Source organism: Ranitomeya imitator, chromosome 3 (assembly GCF_032444005.1).
Source record: "Ranitomeya imitator isolate aRanImi1 chromosome 3, aRanImi1.pri, whole genome shotgun sequence".
Classification (NCBI taxonomy): Eukaryota; Metazoa; Chordata; class Amphibia; order Anura; family Dendrobatidae; genus Ranitomeya; species Ranitomeya imitator.
The window spans coordinates 485530676-485543455 of NC_091284.1; the positions used below are offsets into that span (position 1 = coordinate 485530676).

At 56.8% G+C, this 12780-nt stretch overlaps 1 long non-coding RNA gene and 1 other non-coding gene across 2 annotated transcripts in view; both read left to right on the forward strand.

Moving 5' to 3' along the window:
- Window positions 1-12780, forward strand: part of LOC138672168 (uncharacterized) — a 209129-nt gene that overhangs the window by 87376 nt on the left and 108973 nt on the right. The window lies entirely within an intron of this gene.
- LOC138673708 (5.8S ribosomal RNA) lies at window positions 4470-4621 on the forward strand. Its single transcript, XR_011320324.1, has one exon. It is a non-coding gene; the product is annotated as a 5.8S ribosomal RNA (ribosomal RNA).

The following is a 12780-nucleotide window of genomic DNA, read 5'->3' on the forward strand; positions in this document are numbered from 1 at the left end:
TGAAAAACCGCATTTTCATACTCTAAAAATTTCAGACAAGTGTCAGACTTCCAGGCAGGGAGAAACCGCAGGAGGCGTACCGAGGAGGCTTCCAGGAGCCTGGGGAAGATTATCCAAAAGTGTCCTTGACACTTAGAAATATTTTCAGAAAATCACGATTTTGTGAAAATTGACACGTTTCCCCTACTTCCACGCCAGGGGGGCGTCAATATGATGTGAGGTACCCCAAGGCAGTGACCTAACTGTGGGTGAAGTTTGCGAGTCATGGGCGCAAAGTCGAATTTTGGGTGAAAAACCGCGTTTTCATACTCTAAAAATTTCAGACAAGTGTCAGACTTCCAGGCAGGGGGAAACCGCCGGAGGCGTACCGAGGAGGCTTCCAGGAGCCTGGGGAAGATTATCCAAAAGTGTCCTTGACACTTAGAAATATTTTGAAAAAAATCACGATTTTGTGAAAATTGACACGTTTCCCCTACTTCCACGCCAGGGGGGCGTCAATATGTTGTGAGGTACCCCAGGACAGTCGCCCAAATGTGGGTGAAGTTTGCGAGTCATGGGCGCAAAGTCGAATTTTGGGTGAAAAACCGCATTTTCATACTCTAAAAATTTCAGACAAGTGTCAGACTTCCAGGCAGGGGGAAACCGCAGGAGGCGTACCGAGGAGGCTTCCAGGAGCCTGGGGAAGATTATCCAAAAGTGTCCTTGACACTTAGAAATATTTTGAGAAAATCATGATTTTGTGAAAATTGACACGTTTCCCCTACTTCCACGCCAGGGGGGCGTCAATATGTTGTGAGGTACCCCAGGACAGTCGCCCAAATGTGGGTGAAGTTTGCGAGTCATGGGCGCAAAGTCGAATTTTGGGTGAAAAACCGCATTTTCATACTCTAAAAATTTCAGACAAGTGTCAGACTTCCAGGCAGGGAGAAACCGCAGGAGGCGTACCGAGGAGGCTTCCAGGAGCCTGGGGAAGATTTTCCAAAAGTGTCCTTGACACTTAGAAATATTTTGAGAAATTTCCGATTTTGTGAAAAATGACCCCTTTCCCCTACTTCCACCCTAAAGGGGCGTCAATATGTTGTAAAGCACCCCGAGACAGAGACCTAAGCGTGGGCAAAGTTTGGGTCTGATGGGTGGAACACTGAAAAAAACGCGATTTTCCACTTAGAACAAACATAGAACTTTCAGACTTCCAGGCGGGGGGAAAGCTCTGAAGCTGTACCGAGGACACTTCCATGGCCCCCGGATCGATTTTCAAGAACGAGTCCTTGGGACTTTGAAATTTTTCGGCGATGCGTTTTTGGCTTCCGGGAGCCGCAGAACGTTGGGAAATTCGTTCCGCTCGCCGGCTCCAGGTGTTTCGGGCTAGTCCAGGCCCCAGCTACGCCGCCTGGCCGCCAAATTTCGCAAAATCGAAAAAAAAAAAAATAGAACCGGAATGAGGAATTTCTGGCCGCCGGATCCGCCGCACAGCTCCAGGAAGTCGGACACTTTTCGGCTTCGCTCCCTTAAAGTGGGGGTCGGTGTTTCGCCATGCAAATACCCACTTTTGCACACCAGCTGCAGGATATAGGAGAGAGGGGTACCTCTCGGGCCCGACTGATTTCCGATGTTTTCGTGGTTCCTCAAGTCGGGTAGGCGGTTTGGCGAGTACCCCCCTGTTTGCATGGAAGTCCGCCCTCGCGTCGACACCAGGCTTCCGCGGCTCCAGGGGGACTCTTGCCGGTCGTCTGCCCCAAGTCAGAGACGCGTTTCCCGGGTCGCCTGAGCCTGAACGGACCCTCCCCAAGCGTGTTCTGGTTCTCCGAGGGTGACGGATGTCAGAAGGGAGGCAGATCTGGAGTCTTCGTCCCGAGGAGGGCTCCAGGAGGGCGGATTGCACCCCCTGACTCGGTCCCCTCAGAGCAGGCTTGGCGTTTCTCTGTGTCGGATGTCTCCCGCTTCCACGCCACCGGGGAGACCTATGAGAGAATCGCACTGTGACCCGGATTCCGTCTTGAGGGCGCCCGTAGCGTGTCGGAGAGGGACCTCCAGGACTATCGGGCATGTTTCTTCCCCGTCTCCCCGAGGGGAAGGATGGCAGCGGGTGGGGTTTCTCACCCATGCCCCCCACCGGCTCTTCCTCCGATCGATTTGGCTCAGCGCTCCCGGGTGGGGAGGTGGTGCCGCTCGCTCGGCCCGGGCTTTGGAGCCCGCGTCGGTCTAAGGCGGGCGGTCTCCTTCCTCTTTTACCCCCCGGGATTCAGGCACGCATCCTTGGGCGTGCACGCCGGCAGTCGCCTCCCGTTCGCAGGACGGTGGCTGCCGTGCAGAGGGGGAGTTTGACCCGAACTGTGGTACGGCAGGGGTCCGACGACCCGCGCGGGCGAATGGCGGGGCGCCCACCCACCTCGGCGTGGGGGCCCGTCGTCCGAATCGCTCCCCGCGCGGGGTAGCACAACGATCTTCTCCGAGGGCGGCCCTTTGACTTCCAGATGCGCAGCTCGCCCGCGGAGGCCCGTGCCGACCCCCACCCAGCGTCCGATGGGCGGCCTCCGCGGTGGGCATCGGCGAGAGCGGCGGCGGTGGGTGGCGCTTCCACGCCACCGCCGAGCTCCGCGTTCTCCAGTCTTTTCCCGAGCCCCTACGATAGTGGGGGGACGACAGACGCGTGGGGAGGCAGGCGGAGTGGGTTCTCACCGCGTGGTGTGCCCGGCCGAACGCCGTCGCCTTCCCCGCTCGTCCGACGTCCTCCGAGGCGGCTCGGAAGGGAGCGCGAGAGGGAGAGAGCGAGAGAGAGAGAGAGAGAGACCAAGCGGACGCCCCAGAGCGAAAAGGGAGAGACGAGTGGGGCAAAAAGAGTTTTGGCGAAGGGGAGTACCCGGCGAACTGCCGCCCCGGGCTTCTTCTGTTCTCAACAGCGGAGGCACGGCTTTGGGGGGGAGACGCCGCTCGGTTGGGGCTCCTTTGAGGTTACGGGCAAGAGCCCGGGACGAGGGACTACGCCATAGGGCGACGCCGACACGGCCAGGCCAACTGCGCCCCCCGTGCGACCTCCGCGTCGCTGGCGGGCTCTGCGCCTGAGCCGCGGTGGACCCCGACGGCCAGCCCCCCTCTCCCACTCCTCGCGCCCGTCCGCCGGTGGGTCGAGGACCCCCCGCGGCGGAGGCAGGTCTAAGCCAGACGGAGGCCCCGCATAGGCCCCCCACCGCCCTGGCCCCTCTCCCCAGCAGCGACTCTGTGTGTCGCCCCGGGAGCGGTGGGTCACGAGGCAGGGTGGCCGTGGCGTCCTCCGAAGGCCAGTCACCTACGGCCCTCCCCGTGCAAGGGGTGGTTTTTACAACAGATGCCCTCCGATCGGGAGGCCGGGTCTAAGCCAGATGGTGGCGCCGCATAGGCCCCCCACCGCCCTGGCCCCTCTCCCCAGCAGCGACTCTGTGTGTCGCCCCGGGAGCGGTGGGTCACGAGGCAGGGGAGCCGTGGCGTCCTCCGGAGGCCAGTCACCTCGCCCTCTCCGTGCAAGGTGGGTTTTTTTTCCAGACACCCTCCGCATCGGCCGCCTCGCACCGTACAGCGTGCACGATCTCCCCAGTGGCACTGCACTCGCCGTTCAGGCTCCTTTTTTCCTCCGCAAGGTGACGCCCCGGGATGCCCGCCTGCTGGCACGGACGACGAGGAGGATTTCCCTTCCTCCGGGTGCCCTTCCCGCTGCGGGGCTTCCTATCTGGCTTCTCTCCCTCGATTGATTAAGTCCCTGGCCTTTGTACACACTGCCCGTCGCTACTACCGATTGGATGGTTTAGTGAGGTCCTTGGATCGGCCCCGCCGGGTTCGGCCAAGACCCATGGTGGAGAGCCGAGAAGACGATCGAACTTGACTATCTAGAGACAGTAAAAGTCGTAACAAGGTTTCCCTAGATGAACCTGTGGAAGGATCTTTAATGGGCGAGTGAAAAATACCGATGAGGTGCAGATCAGGAGGCCAGCCGCCCGCCAAATCCCCGAAGGGTACCGAACGTGATGGGGGCGGTGGTAGGTCTCTTTCTGCTTCGCCAGGGCGCTCCGCAGGGTGGGGACGGTGAGGGCACGTGAGGACAGCGGGCGGGCGACGTCGGGAGGGTGCGGGGAGCCCCTCTCGCTCCGTCGCCCAGGAAAAAGACGCCCGGCCTCGCGCCGACGATTGTTGCCCTGCCGCTGCCTGCCGAGGAAAAATAAGAAGCCCCCCGCGTACGCGAAAGGCCGTCCCGGGTACCATTCTCCTGTGCGCTCACATACCCCTCCCCGGGGTATGTGGGTCTGGGCGGTAGGTTGAGAAGCCTCGAGCCCTCCTTTGTTCTCCTCCCCGCTGGAGGGAGGGACGGGGAGGCCGAGCGCCCGGGCAACAGGGCCGAGATTTGAAAACAACCCTCCAAAGCATCCCAGTCTTTTGCGGCCGGCTGACACGAGAGTGAAAAGGGGGGCGCCTCCGAGTGTCCCCAAACCAGAAAGCGCGGCTCTTAACGGTGGATCACTCGGCGCGCGCGTCGAAGAACGCAGCTAGCTGCGAGAATTAAGTGTGAATTGCAGGACACATTGATCATCGACACTTCGAACGCACCTTGCGGCCCCGGGGTGCTCCCGGGGCTATGCCTGTCTGAGGGTTGCCCCTCCATCTATCGCCTCCATGGCGCAGCTGGGGTCCCCTCGCAAGGGTGACAACGAGGGAGGCCTGAGGCTCCGTGCCCTGATGGTCTCTTCTCCTTTATCCCTTACATCCCCCCAAGGCCAGACTCACCTGCCCTGGGCCCACCTGATGGGGTTTACCATCGTCACTCCCCCCGTTGCGACGTGAAACCCTGTGGCGCAATGAAGGTGAAGGCCGGGGCGCTCCGGCCGAGGTGGGATCCCGCCGCCCGCTCCGGGGGGTTGACACGGCGGGTGCACCATCGGCCCGCCTCTGTCGGGGAGGTGGAGCATGAGTGCGCGATAGGACCCGAAAGATGGTGAGCTATGCCTGGGCAGGACGAAGCCAGAGGAAACTCTGGTGGAGGTCCGCAGCGACCCTGATGTGCAAATTGGTCATCTGGGTATAGGGGCGTTTGTAGATGTGCTTGGCCCGTACGGGGATCGAACCCACGACCTTGGTGTTATTAGCACCACGCTCTAACCAACTGAGCTAAATGGCCATAGGTGTGGTCCCTGGGTATAGGGGCGAAAGACTCACGGAGACCACGGGCAGACGTACAGGGGCCTGATCAACCCCTGGACCGTACGGGCTGCTGTGCCTGCCGCAGGCGAGAAGCGAGAACCCCTTCGGGGCACGGAGACTACAACCGGACGTACGGGGGTCTGACCCACCCCTGGACCGTACGGTCTGCTGGCTGCTGTGCCTGCCGCAGGCGAGAAGCGAGAACCCCTTCGGGGCACGGAGACCACAACCGGACGTACGGGGGTCTGACCCACCCCTGGACCGTACGGTCTGCTGGCTGCCGTTCCTGGTGCAGGCGAGAAGCGGGAACCCCTTCGGGGCATGGAGACCACAACCGGACGTACGGGGGTCTGATCCACCCCTGACCGTACGGTCTGCTGGCTGCCGTGCCTGGTGCAGGCGAGAAGTGGGAACCCCTTCGGGGCACGGAGACCACAACCGTACGTCCGGGAGTCTGACCCACCCCTGGACCGTACGGTCTGCTGGCTGCCGTGCCTGGTGCAGGCGAGAAGCGGGAACCCCTTCGGGGCACGGAGACCACAACCGGACGTACGGGGGTCTGATCAACCCCTGTACCGTACGGGCTGCTGGCTGCCGTGCCGTCCTCAAATTGCTTGGCCTAAACAAAAGTCAATTTTTTGTGACAACAGTGATGACCGTGACATAGCACTGGAGGTGTACCCCAAGACAGTGACCTAAGTGTGGGTGAAGTCTGTGGTTCATGGGCGGAAAGTTGAATTTTGGGTGAAAAACCATACTTTCACACTTTGAAAATTTCAGACATGTGTCAGACTTCCAGGCAGGGGGAAACCGCTGGAGGTGTACCGAGGACACTTCCAGAAGCCTGGGGAAGCTTTTCTGGAAGAGTCCTTGACACTTGGAAAATTTTGGGCAATTTTCTGAGAAAAAAAAAAATCACATTTCCCCTTACCCCCCACCCAAGAGGGGCTTCAATATGTTGCAGAGTACCCCGAAAGGGTCCCCAAAGTGGGAGAAAAGTGAGGCAAGTCAAAGAGGCAAAGATGAATGTACATTTGAATAATTTTATTAATGTCAGATAAAAATTGACATATTCACAAGGGCTTTGTTCTCCTGATTGGGATGAGCCGAATATTCTTGAGACTATACTCCTCAGTAGAATCGGATGACTCGGTATCACTTTCCGTGAGGTCTACCACCTCGTTATCCAATTCACTGGTTGATGCCATTACTGGCGACATAATTTTTGCGTCCTCATGATTTCCTGCGTTGAACACTAGCTCTTGGGCACGGCACATATCGGTCAGGGTCTTCTCCCGGTAAACTCTCTCGGCCACATCGTTTGTATGTGCCAAGTAGCGTGCAAACAAGCGCTTTTCGCAATCTGTGTATTGTGACAAAGTCCATGTCTCGCAAATCCGCCGTACAAGGTGGCTGGTGATGTTTGGGAGGTTGTAGCTACGGAGGAAAGCACATTGTTAGTACCGGTTGCTACTTATGGCTGTGGGTCACTTGACTTGTGGCTACCTTACCTTGAATGGTATCGTCTGAGTCTCATGGATGGATTTTTTATGACCTTCCCGGTACACGTCACGAAAAAGTTTGTGATAATCTTTCGGCCAAAGGTAAAGACCGGTCTGACATATTCCGCATACGCATTGAACCACTGAAAAAGAAAAAAAATATATATATGTTACTCTCCAGTCTGGGGGCACCCCTCCAAAAGGTTTTACATGGGGACAAGAGAGTGTTTTGCTCCCCACAATGAGTGGGGTTGCCTGGGTTCCCTGGCTTTGAGAAAAGCTTACCGATTCCTCTTCCTCTGAAAGTACAAAAGTTGCTACCTGAGAGGTGGAGCACTTGTGAGTCTTCACACCCACAATTGTCTTGCGTCTTCCTTGGTACGTGTGATGGATCCTCTCATTCCACTCTGAAACCTACGATGTGAAAAAAAAAAGGTGGAAAAATATTGAACCGGTTCAGCAAATACCGCTGACCCACAGGGCCCGACGACTTACCGTCATGTTACGAACAACACCTGGTCTTTGGAGATGTTTTAGAATCAGAAGGGCCTCGAGGTACAGTACCACTTCCCGGCGATCTACTTCTGATCCGCCATCTGTCACAGCCTCGATGCTAGCTAGAAATGTTGGCCTTGCCTCCTCCAGTATAATCTGGCAGTCCTTGGGTGACTTTGATGGCTTCATCAATAGATCGTACCTGTGGGGAAAAATAAAGGCAATTAACCAACATCCAAGGTTTGGTAACAATGCGCTGAATATTGGCTCTTTTGAACGGTGTACCTTTTACTTACAGACTCTCGGCAGGCTCCCTTGTACAATGATTTCTGAAGGTCTGTTGTAAAATTCATGAACACTTCGCATGCCTTATAAAGTTGAGGATTCTCTAGTCTCAGTTTGGTAGCCCTCATCTGATACATGGTAAATCTCCGTATATGCTTCAACATTTTGAGGGAGGTCTGGCTCGATAGATGGAGTTTTCCAAGTTGTTGAAAAAAATTATTAACCTGGTTTGGTTTTACGAGGTACTCCAGAGTTACAGATTTTGGGTTCACAAAAAATAGAAACCGTGCTACGTTTGATACCTCCTGTTGACAGTTTGGGACCCCATGGGTAACTGTTAGGTACGAGTGGAACCCCTTTAACATGGGGTGATTCAATGAGTGACGCTTGTACAATCCGGCGGCCTTGGTAGCCGTGCGGTTTTTGTCTTTCCATTCCCTTTTCTGGATACTTAAATTGCTGCCATCCATGACCTCCTCATTGCCTATGCGGTCAGAAATGCTCCCTGTGTGGTCAGGCTCAGGGCACGGGTCTCCCTCCCGACTGTCTACCGGCCGTAAAAGGAAAGGCACATCCATCTCATCCGAATCTAGCTTTGGCGTGGGGCATGGGTCTCCCTCCCGACTGTCTACTGGCCGTAAAAGGAAAGGCACGTCCATCTCATCTGAATCTAGCTCTGGCGGGGGGCACGGGTCTCCCTCCAGACTGTCTCCCGGCCGTAAAAGGAAAGGCACATCCATCACATCTGAATCTAGCTCTGGCATGGAGCCTGGGCGGAGCTCCGGATTGTCAGTTGGTACCTGAGCGGGCCCTTCACAGGTCAGTGGTGTGATTTGTGACTCAAACCTAGGCTTGTTTGCTATCAAAAAGCCGCGACCTTCTAAGAAGGCTACAGTCTCCTCCAAGGATTGGAGGGGCTTGAGCTCACTGAATTGGATTGTTGTCCCCTTGTTGGCGATACAGCGAAGTTGATACTTTGCGGAGGCTATGGCGGTTTTTATCTCCGAATCACCGTGTGACCTCAGGCATACCCTTCTCAGATGTGTGGATATATATTTGGTTACCCTGTGGCACACGGGGCATGTAAGTGGTGTCCGTGGGTGCCTGCGGGGGAGACACAAGCAATAAAACCGGTCACCTTGCCAGCAAGTGTACAACTCCACTACAAGGTACATTCATGTGTCTCTACGTGGCCGACAAATGTCTTCTACTCACCGCTCCATTGCGAAGGGTTTCCCGCAGTCAAACAGAGCGTCTCGTAATAGTTTATTAAAGTGCCGTGTTTCTCTGTGTCTTGAACTGTGGCAAATGATTTTCCTCCGCGCGAGTCAGCCACGCAGGTGAAAGACGCCAGCTGAGGTGATTGAAATTAACCGGATGTGTTTTGCCGTACTCTGATATAGGTCACCACGGGGGTTGAGTCAGCCCAGGGGGTGGCACCTCCACGGTCGCTAAACATCCGTAGGGTTGATGATATATCCCTCACCTGATCCACCTGCTGTAATCACCTATACGACATCACGGGGGATGACTCAGCCCCAGGGGTGGCACCTGACCGGATCCACCTGCCATAATCGCCTATACGGCATCACGGGGGATGACTCAGCCCCAGGGGGTGGCACCTACACGGCTGTCGATCAGTCATATCTGTAACGGATTGGGTACTAACTGGATCCATCGATCCCAGTCAAAGCACGGTGGCTCACTTGTTAGCGCTGCGGCCTTGCCGAGCTGGCGTCTCGGGTTCGAATCCTGTTGTGTCATACATTCAGAAAGGGAAAAATCTCAGGTGTTATGTCAAGGACACTTCCAGGGATCCTGGGGAAGAATTGCAGGCAGGGTCCTTGACATTTAGAAAAATTTTGAGACAATCCCGATTTTGTAAAAAAAAAAAATCTCACATTTTCCCTACTTCAACCTCATGGGTCGTCAATATGTTGTAAAGTACCCCAAGATAGAGACCCAAGTGTGGGTAAAGTGTCTGGTTCATGGGCACAAAGTTGAATTTTCAGTGAAAATTTGTCGGAAATCCGCTGTGGACATTGGCTGGGCGCGTGACCCGAATGAGAGAGGCGAATCTGGGTGACCCGAGCTTGGCAGGGCCCTTCCCACGGGGGTCCTGGTTCTCTGAAGGTTTTCACTGTCAGAAGGGCACATCTTGAGTCCTCACCCAGGTGAGGGCTCTCGGAAGGCGAATGCCCTTCTGTCTTTGTCTCCCCAGAGCAGGCTCGGTGTTTATCGGAAGTCTTCTGTGGACGTTGGCTGGGCGCGTGACCCGAGTGAGAGAGGCGAATCTGGGCGACCCGAGCTTGGCAGGACCCTTCCCACGGGGGTCCTGGTTCTCTGGAGGTAATCACTGTCAGAAGGGCACATCTTGGGTCCTCACCCAGGTGAGGGCTCTCGGAAGGCGGACGCCCTTCTGTCTTTGTCCCCCCAGAGCAGGCTCGGTGTTTATCGGAAGTCTTCTGTGGACGTTGGCTGGGCGCGTGACCCGAGTGAGAGAGGCGAATCTGGGCGACCCGAGCTTGGCAGGACCCTTCCCACGGGGGTCCTGGTTCTCTGGAGGTAATCACTGTCAGAAGGGCACATCTTGAGTCCTCACCCAGGTGAGGGCTCTCGGAAGGCGGACGCCCTTCTGTCTTTGTCCCCCCAGAGCAGGCTCGGTGTTTATCGGAAGTCTTCTGCGGACGTTGGCTGGGCGCGTGACCCGAGTGAGAGAGGCGAATCTGGGTGACCCGAGCTTGGCAGGACCCTTCCCACGGGGGGTCCTGGTTCTCTGGAGGTAATCACTGTCAGAAGGGCACATCTTGGGTCCTCACCCAGGTGAGGGCTCTCGGAAGGCGGACGCCCTTCTGTCTTTGTCCCCCCAGAGCAGGCTCGGTGTTTATCGGAAGTCTTCTGCGGACGTTGGATGGGCGCGTGACCCGAGTGAGAGAGGCGAATCTGGGCGACCTGAGCTTGGCAGGACCCTTCCCACGGGGGTCCTGGTTCTCTGGAGGTAATCACTGTCAGAAGGGCACATCTTGGGTCCTCACCCAGGTGAGGGCTCTCGGAAGGCGGACGCCCTTCTGTCTTTGTCCCCCCAGAGCAGGCTCGGTGTTTATCGGAAGTCTTCTGTGGACGTTGGCTGGGCGCGTGACCCGAGTGAGAGAGGCGAATCTGGGTGACCCGAGCTTGGCAGGACCCTTCCCACGGGGGGTCCTGGTTCTCTGGAGGTAATCACTGTCAGAAGGGCACATCTTGGGTCCTCACCCAGGTGAGGGCTCTCGGAAGGCGGACGCCCTTCTGTCTTTGTCCCCCCAGAGCAGGCTCGGTGTTTATCGGAAGTCTTCTGCGGACGTTGGCTGGGTGCGTGACCCGAGTGAGAGAGGCGAATCTGGGCGACCCGAGCTTGGCAGGACCCTTCCCACGGGGGTCCTGGTTCTCTGAAGGTTTTCACTGTCAGAAGGGCACATCTTGGGTCCTCACCCAGGTGAGGGCTCTCGGAAGGCGGACGCCCTTCTGTCTTTGTCCCCCCAGAGCAGGCTCGGTGTTTATCGGAAGTCTTCTGCGGATGTTGGCTGGGCGCGTGACCCGAGTGAGAGAGGCGAATCTGGGCGACCCGAGCTTGGCAGGACCCTTCCCATGGGGGTCCTGGTTCTCTGGAGGTAATCACTGTCAGAAGGGCACATCTTGGGTCCTCACCCAGGTGAGGGCTCTTGGAAGGCGGACGCCCTTCTGTCTTTGTCCCCCCAGAGCAGGCTCGGTGTTTATCGGAAGTCTTCTGCGGACGTTGGCTGGGCGCGTGACCCGAGTGAGAGAGGCGAATCTGGGTGACCCGAGCTTGGCAGGACCCTTCCCACGGGGGTCCTGGTTCTCTGGAGGTAATCACTGTCAGAAGGGCACATCTTGGGTCCTCACCCAGGTGAGGGCTCTCGGAAGGCGGACGCCCTTCTGTCTTTGTCCCCCCAGAGCAGGCTCGGTGTTTATCGGAAGTCTTCTGCGGACGTTGGCTGGGTGCGTGACCCGAGTGAGAGAGGCGAATCTGGGCGACCCGAGCTTGGCAGGACCCTTCCCACGGGGGTCCTGGTTCTCTGAAGGTTTTCACTGTCAGAAGGGCACATCTTGGGTCCTCACCCAGGTGAGGGCTCTCGGAAGGCGGACGCCCTTCTGTCTTTGTCCCCCCAGAGCAGGCTCGGTGTTTATCGGAAGTCTTCTGCGGACGTTGGCTGGGCGCGTGACCCGAGTGAGAGAGGCGAATCTGGGCGACCCGAGCTTGGCAGGACCCTTCCCACGGGGGTCCTGGTTCTCTGGAGGTAACCACTGTCAGAAGGGCACATCTTGGGTCCTCACCCAGGTGAGGGCTCTCGGAAGGCGAACGGCCTTCTGTCCCTGTCCCCTAGAGCAGGCTCGGTGTTTCTCTGTAGGATGTCCCCACCGGTTTGGTTTTTGTGTTCCGAGATGTATCCTTGCAGCTTGGCCGAAACAAACATTTGCCGTTTTCGGTGGCGACAGCCATGACCGCGGCGAAGCACTTTGGGCGCGGCCGGGATGCGCACACCCCGCTCACCACGTTTCAGTCGCTGGCTGAGTGGACTCCGTAGGGGGGCTTAATAGTCGGCCCTGTGGAAGTCGGAGGGGGGCTTAATAGTCGGCCCTGCGGAAGTCGGTGGAGGGCTTAATAGTCGGCCCTGCGGAAGACGGAGGGGGCTTAATAGTCGGCCTGTGGAGGTTGTCTGTGGGCTTAATAGTCACCCTGAGTACGCCATAGCGACTCTCCAAGGTGGGGGCACAGTGTGCGTTCCATGGGCGGAAAGTTTAATTTTGAGCGAAAAACCGTATTTTCGCACTGTAAAAAATGTCAGACTTCCAGGCGGGGGAAAACCGCAGGAGGCGTACCGAGGAGGCTTCCAGGAGCCTGGGGAAGATTTTCCAAAAGTGTCCTTGACACTTAGAAATATTTTGAAAAAAATCACGATTTTGTGAAAATTGACACGTTTCCCCTACTTCCACGCCAGGGGGGCGTCAATATGTTGTGAGGTACCCCAGGACAGTCGCCTAAATGTGGGTGAAGTTTGCGAGTCACGGGCGCAAAGTCGAATTTTGGGTGAAAAACCGCGTTTTCATGCGCTAAAAATTTCAGACAAGTGTCAGACTTCCAGGCAGGGGGAAACCGCAGGAGGCGTACCGAGGAGGCTTCCAGGAGCCTGGGGAAGATTATCCAAAAGTGTCCTTGACACTTAGAAATATTTTGAAAAAATCACGATTTTGTGAAAATTGACACGTTTCCCCTACTTCCACGCCAGGGGGGCGTCAATATGTTGTGAGGTACCCCAGGACAGTCGCCCAAATG